The 6,364-nt window shown below is 44.5% G+C and overlaps 1 long non-coding RNA gene across 2 annotated transcripts; it reads left to right on the top strand.

Moving 5' to 3' along the window:
* Window positions 1–13: 13 nt before the first annotated feature.
* LOC123172619 (uncharacterized) lies at window positions 14–3,656 on the top strand. 2 transcript variants are annotated; one of them, XR_006485657.1, is made up of 2 exons: window positions 14–2,989; window positions 3,284–3,656. It is a non-coding gene; the product is annotated as an uncharacterized lncRNA (long non-coding RNA). The 2 variants fall into 2 exon arrangements; XR_006485658.1 differs by having other exon boundaries at window positions 3,238–3,656.
* The last annotated feature ends 2,708 nt before the right edge of the window (window positions 3,657–6,364 follow it).

The following is a 6,364-nucleotide window of genomic DNA, read 5'->3' as shown; positions in this document are numbered from 1 at the left end:
TGGGCGCAGGTGTTCTGAGGAGGAAGGCAGGATGGGAGGTTCGTGGGCGCAGGTGTTCTGAGGAGGAAGGCAATTGAGTAGCATTGTGTCCTGAACTAAATCCAATGCAGCTGTCTATCGTTGCACAATTTCGTAAGTGCATCCATCCACATCGTGTTCATCTTGCAGTTCCAGGCTGAGCTAATTTCTTGAGTGCTCTGCCCTCACTGGAACTGGTCAAACATGTGTACCAGGCCAGGCATGTGGCTTGGAGCAAGACCCTAGGCCATCGTGTCCTATTTTTTTCATTGATCCATGCGAATAAGTCCCACATGAACACTCCCCAGGGAAGATGCACCGTAAATCTAGCCAGCCAGCCACAAGATCACTGGACGAGATCAATACATGGATAGTTGAACAAAAAACAAGTACTCACTCCGTATTAGTACTAGATGATCTCACTGAAGAAAGAAACTTGTTTTTCTCTTCAGATAGAGAAATAAAATACTACTACTAAGAAGAAGCTTCAGTGCACGAGCAAGAAAAAAGTGAGGGAGCATTTTGTTCTTGTCCTCGCTAGCTAGTGATATATGTGTATACAATATAGAAACCCATGCATCATGCACTCAAAGGCACACATGCATACCCATCCTGCCTCCTGAAGAAACAAACTCTTCAGCCGTAGTGATTTTATTATTCTTTGTTTCTTTCCTTCACATTCCAGTAGTGATTTTTTTTGTCCCTGCCTGCACATTTTGTGTCTTGACCATGCCCTATTTCACAAGGGAGGGGCAAGCACACAGATACACAAATAGATTTATCCATTCGGTGAATTCTCACAACACTAAATTCTTACAGCCATATTGTAGTAGTACTGTTTTTTGTTCACGCGAGATATTGGATTGATAGTAGTAATAGTGATGATTCAGAGTTTGAGACAATGCATCCATGCACTAGGCTGAGGTGAGGTTCCAATGCCTGCATGCATGAGTGAAATTGACGTGGCCTACCCAGATTAGGCAACCAGATTGATTATGATAGTACTGTAAGTGTTACTGACACAAACCTGCATCTACCCAAGATTCAGACAGATTTCATTTCTTTTTTTGGTAGCAGCATGCAGCGTGTCCTAAACCACCTGTGCAATTTTCATTTCTTCTGTGCGTCTACCCGCATCTGAGCAAGATTCAGACAAATTTCTTGAGTGCCCTATGTGTTGTGTTGCCTGAATTCATTTCCGTTCCATTGCATTCCACCACCACTCGAGAATAAAAGCTTTATATTCATGATCCTGTTCCACCACTTGAAATAAAAGCATGTGTTCGATCAAAAAAATAAAATCCTGTGCACTGTTCGATCAAAAAAAAATAAAAGCCTGTGCCATATACAAGAATGGCCGACATAAAGAGAGAGAGAGAGAGAGAGAGAGAGAGAGAGAGAAAGAGAGAGAGAATTCATTTCCACTCCATAGAATTACATATGACATACAGAGTGACATTGGTCCTTGTTAATCACCACTATAGTAGTAGTAATTGTTGCACACAGAGTGGTCCTTTTTTATCTTCAAATGGCAGTATGTGTACCATTCTATAGGGTCTGCTAGTGGTTTAGTTTTAATATATGTACAACAATGTTTAGAATCGACTAAGCAAGTGCATAGTCTGTACCGTTATTGGCAATCATGCATGATGCTACAAGCTTTTAGAATAACATCGGCTCATGGAGTAATATGCTTTGGACTGCTAGTCTGCCTCCTGGGATTCAGCTTTTTTGTGGCCTCGTAACTTCCCTCCTGGACTAGCAATTCAGGACTGCTATCGGTTTGCTTGCGGTGTTCTCGATTCAGGACTATGATTTCCAATTGTGCACGATGCCACAAGCTTTTAGAACTATAGTGAGTCACGCAGAATCTTATCTGGGCTGCTGGTGCCTCCTAGGATTCAGACTTAGCATGAATCAAAAAAGCATATCGGCAGCTGGTCATATATTGTTTGGATTAAAGAATCATCAAGTCCTCCTGATATATGTTTGGATGTTAGATGGTTCATGCATATTTCTGTCTACTTCTTCTAGACTTATTGTGTTACCTAGATTCCAAAACCAGTTCAACATAGATGGCATTGTGAACTTGAAACTACAGAACTTATCCTCTCTGTTTTTGTTTTGTTTTGGAAAATCACAGGTCCCTAGAAGAAACTAGTCTGCAGGGGACCTCTAGTACTAGTGTTTTTTCTTTGCAGATAAGCATGTTGTTTGTTCATCTGTGATTCGTCCTTGAACTCCTAAAACTTCTGATGAGAAGAATGTTAGTAGATGCACATTTTATCTGCTTCTGCTAGTTTTCATGTGTCTGGTCTTGCCTTTTTGGAGCATCTACAAGAGGGTTTGTTTGTAGAAAATTATAGTTGGCTATCCATCTATTCGTTTGTAGAAAAGTATAGATGATGGTCAATTAAGCATAGATGCACATTTTTCCTATTGTTTTAGTGATAACATAATAAATAGATGGATTGCTTCTACAAGAGATTTTGTCTATAGAAAAAAGCATATAGGCTGCTTCTTCATTTATTGTTTGAACTAAAACGTCATGATGTCCTGATAAGTTTGGATGTTAGATGGATACATGCTTCTATCTGCTTCTTCTAGAATTACTGTGTTACCAAGATTCCAAAACTTCTTAGTGTAGCATTGTAGTTTTATGTTTACATGGTCAAACTACCTTCTGTATGAAGTATGCAACAACACTATGTTGTATATCTTCAGTAGTAAATGTATCATCTTAAGAGTGTACTGAAGCTAGATTATTTTGTAGCTCATTTTTTATGCTCTCTCCATGGTTAATATAAATTATGCAAAGCAATGTTTACTTTGAGTGTAACTCTAGTGTTATTCTTATTATTCAATGTACATCGATGGTGCTGCTGGACTTGTGCTAGTCAGAGGGGAGAAAGCTAAGAACCTTGGCCTTTATGTTCTTGCAAGGATCAGAGGGTATGCTGATGCTGCTCAGGTATATCTTACATGCCTCGTCATTAATCATTGTTGGTGAAACGAATGTCATTTGAGTAATCTCGGTCCATTTTCTTGTTCATGAAGACTTCTACCAATATTATCCTTTCCCGTGCCTCGAAACTATCAACCTGGCCCAAAGAATGATCTTTTTCATTAGAATTCATGCTTATTTTTTCTTGTTATTATGCATTACTATTGATTCATGTGCATGTGCTAAAAAGAAAGAAAATACCCTACTGGATGCAGATGCGGACGCCAACTAACAAGTTTTCCCTTTCCGACGTGGGCGCAGGGGTGATCGACGTGGACTACCGCGGCCTGGTGGGCGTCATGCTCTTCAACCACTCGGAGGCGGACTTCATCGTGAAGCCGGACGATCGTGCCACACAGATGATCGTCCAGGTCATTACGATGCAGGAGGTCGCCGAGGTGGAGGACCTTGACGCCACCGTCCGCCGGGAGGGACTGCTCGGATCCACCGATGTTTCAACTCCAAAACTTGGTAGATACATCTAGAGAAGTGGTCTAATTGTTTGTGTCTGATGTCAAATGGGATTCCGAGATCTCGAGTTGACATGTTCAATGTTGTATCCATGAATGTTGCAAGTGATTAGATGGTTCTGTGAACTTAGTTTATTTGCAGTGGACGTGTCTTGATTTCCGTCCATGAATGTTGCATCTGACTTTTATTTTTATTTTTTTATTTTTGGTTAGTTAGTTGTAGCGTGGGGGGAAGATGTGGTGCTACTTGTACTTGGATAGTAGTAGCATAGGTGTAAATGGGGCACTACTAGTAGTTAGATAGTAGTAGAGTAGGTTTGGAATAGTGGTAGCATGGGTGGCACCGCGCTACTACTAACTTTTTTAGTTGTAGCGCGGGGTAAAAAACGCACTACTACTAAAACTTAGATGTATCATCATAGTAGTAGCGCGGGAACCCACGCTACTGGTATGCGAAAAGCCTACGCTACTGGTAGTGTTTTTCCTAGTAGTGTTGCGGCGGCTGGAATTGATTTTCGTCGACTCCCCTATGGTTTTTGGAATATTGTGGTATTTATAGAGCAAAGAGGTAGTGCGGCAGGCCAACGAGGTGGGCACAACCCAACGAGGCGCGCCCTGGTGGGGTGTGCTCCCCTTAGAGCTCCCCTCAGGTGCGTTCCTGGCCCACTTGATCTCTTCTGGTCCAAAAAAATCCACAAAAAGTTTTGTTGCGATTGGACTCCACACATGCAGAAAACAACAACTGGCACTAGGCACTAGGTGACTATTTTAGTACCAAAAAATGATATAAAATGACTATAAAATGATTGTAAAACCTCCAAGAATGATAATATAACAGCATGTAACAATCAAAAATTATAGAAACGTTGGAGACGTATCACCCCCCCCCCCACTCAAGCCTTAAACCTCGCGTATTCCCAATAAGGATGTGCGACGGGAGTGGTTGGGTTACCCAATTCCCATTGATGAGAATCCCGTAATAAGTGGGCACGATCTCTGTTTTGACAAGATAGGCCAAGGGGGATCGACCTCGAAATACGAAACGGGGAGTGTGAAAACGATTCAAAGTACTGAAGAGTCAAGTGTGATGCTCTGCCGGAAAAAGTTGTTCATAAAGACACTCTTCCTATTTTTATCTTTTGCCTTCACAGTTAAGGGTTGTGTTGGCTATACAGAGCCGGATACACTTCTTTTATAACGGAAGCTAACGTATGATATTCAAGAAGAGGAACCCGCCTCGCTATGCCGAGGACAACCCACGTGCCGAACACGTCATCATTGAAGACTGGTTCAGGGGCTACTGAGGGGGTCCTGGACTAAGGGGTCCTCGGGCGTCCATCCTATTCAATATGGGCCGGACTGATGGGATGTGAAGATAAAGGAAGAAGACCACCTCCCATGTTCGGTTAGTACAAGATTAGGTGTTCGGATACGCTATTTCGTTTCTCTGTAAACTGACTCCATGCAACCCTAGGCCCCTCCGGTGTCTATATAAACTGGAGGGTTTAGCTGGAGGCAAGATCATAATATTCATAGGCTATACAAGATAGGGTTTAGCCATTACGATCTCGAGATAGATCAACTCTTGTAAACCCTATACTCATCAAATACAATCAAGCAGGACGTAGAGTTTTACCTCCTTTAAGAGGGCCCGAACCTGGGTAAACATTGTGTCCCTTTTTCAAATGTTACCATTGATCCTCAGACGCACAACTTGGGCCCCCCTGCCCAAGATCTGCCGGTTTTGACACCGACAACAGCCACGACTGCGGTAAGGCTCTTTGCATGCTCGATGAGGTGCTCCTCCTCCTCCCTTAGGAACTCGCTGTAGCACACAAGGTCGCTGACACATGTGCGGGCCTCCACCTCCGCCTCCCTCCTTCGGGCGGCGGCGGCGGAGCGGGTGATGGTCCCGGCGATCGATGGTGGGCTGGCGGCTACGGCGGCTGACGATGGGGTGGCAGCGACGACCACTACCTCCCGCCTGCGGGCCGCAGTGGTGGAGCGGGTGTTGGCCACAGTGGCCAACAGTGGGGTGGCGACCACTGAAGGAATCCTCGACTAAGGGGTCCTTGGGCGTCCGGCCTAATCAACATGGCCGGACTGATGGGGCGCCAAGATAAAGGAAGAAAGCCACCTCCCGTGTCCGGATAGGACTCCTGTATGCGTGAACGGCAAGATTAGGTGTCCGTATATACTTTTTCCTTTCCGGTAAACTGACTCTGTACAACCCTAGGCCCCTCCGGTGTCTGTATAAATCAGTGGTTTAGCCCGGAGAGGGGATCACGATATTCATAGGCTAGACTATCTAGGGTTTAGCCACTACGATCTCGAGGTAGATCAACTCTTGTAACCCCTATACTCATCAAATATAATCAAGCAGGAAGAAGGGTATTACCTCCTTTAAGAGGGCCCGAACCTAGGTAAACATTGTGTCCCTTTGTCCATTGTTACCATCGATCCTTAGACACACAACTTGGACCCCCTACCCGAGATCTGCAAGTTTTGACACCGACATTGATGCTTTCATTGAGAGCTCCGCCGTGTTGTCAAACAGAAGGATTGATGGCGCACCTCTTCATCAACAACGATACTGTGTCCAGGGAGACTTTTCTCCCTGGAAAGGTCTTCGTGTTCGGGGGCTTCGTGCTACATGCCGACTCGACTGGCCGCCTCGAGCAGGTCGACAGCTACGCCCCTGTTCACTAGATCATGTTCAGGAACTTGAACTACGTCGCTGATATCCGAGGAGATCTAATCTTTAAAGGATTTGCGGCCCCAACTGCCGCTCCCTACCCTCGTAAAGAGGGCCCTTCGGATCCACTAGCAAATCCTGTCCAAGGGCCAATACTCATAGCTGCCTCGGCCTAGA

Source organism: Triticum aestivum, unplaced genomic scaffold (genome assembly GCF_018294505.1).
Source record: "Triticum aestivum cultivar Chinese Spring unplaced genomic scaffold, IWGSC CS RefSeq v2.1 scaffold25845, whole genome shotgun sequence".
NCBI lineage: Eukaryota > Viridiplantae > Streptophyta > Magnoliopsida > Poales > Poaceae > Triticum > Triticum aestivum.
The sequence above is the reverse complement of the archived record's forward strand: the minus strand, read 5'-3'. Positions and strand labels throughout refer to the sequence as shown.